The sequence below is a fragment of the Loa loa genome (genome assembly GCF_000183805.2).
Source record: "Loa loa unplaced genomic scaffold supercont3.182, whole genome shotgun sequence".
NCBI classification, from domain to species: Eukaryota; Metazoa; Nematoda; class Chromadorea; order Rhabditida; family Onchocercidae; genus Loa; species Loa loa.
In genome coordinates this window covers 63,833-65,087 of record NW_018108362.1, presented here as the reverse complement: position 1 = coordinate 65,087, position 1,255 = coordinate 63,833, and positions in this window count along the sequence as shown.

Genomic DNA, 1,255 nt, shown 5'->3' with positions numbered 1-1,255 from the left:
ATAATAATAATAATAATAATAATAAGTAATAATAATAATAATAATAATAATAATAATAATAATAATAATAATAATAATAATAATAATAATAATGATAATAATAATAGATAATAATAATAATAATAATAATAATAATAATAATAATAATAATAAATCTTATTGCCAGAATAAGGTATATCATTCCGTATGTAATTATTTCCTTTTCCTTCTTCCCTTCTTATTAAAAAAAACCTTTTTTTTTCTTTTCTCACAAAATTTATTTCTTTTCTTCAAAAGGATGAAAAAAGATGGAAAGTTGCGCTTAGTTTATTGAAAAGAATTCACTTTTTGCTAATTTTATTTTTTTCCATCCAACATATTGTATTATAATTTTCAATTTCCATTCTGTTGATTATTTAATCTTTTTAACCCTAAAAAAACTGAAAAATTATAAGATTTTAAATTTTAAAATTAAAACATTCCTAAGATAAATCAATTTGCATAAATATCAGAAAGAGAGTATAGCTTTTGTTTATTAAATATGGGAAGAATTCATTATGATATGTGAAAGATTTATCACACTTATCAAAATTTGAGAGATTAAAATAAAGTTGAAATTTCATCATTAAACTAAGCATTCTATATACTTCTGTATAAATGTTAATAGCAGTGAAGACAAAGAGAAGGAGAGAGAAAGAGAGAGAGAGAGAGGGAGAGAGTGAGTGAGTGATATCATTTATTATTAAGTTTTACTTTATACTTAATCTAACAATTAAGACTAAAATAATATTTCTCATCGAGTAAATGAAATCTCAATAGTTTTACTTTTGAACTAATGAAGTGAATAAAATGTTTTATTTGATAATTTAAAATTCATAATACGCAGCTTACAGTAAGCTATTCTAATGTTGTCAATTTATTTTCATGTTTAAAATCATTTCAAAGGTTAGTTTCATTTGATATTTAGTACTAACTTAAAATATCACTCCAATAGTACAACATTTTGAAAAGGTGTGAAGCATATGAATATATACATATAACATATGAATGAAATGAGACAAACATGAGGATAAGGATACGATATTACAAAAATGTGCGCTTTTTAACACTGAAATAAGAAGGCAAACAGAAGACAGAGTAATGGAATAAATCCTTTACATATCTTACGATAAGGGATGGATTAGACATGTCTTACAGTAATGAATGCATTGGACATATCTTACGGTAATAGTTGAATCAAACACATTTACGGTAATGGGGGTATCGCTGAAATCGC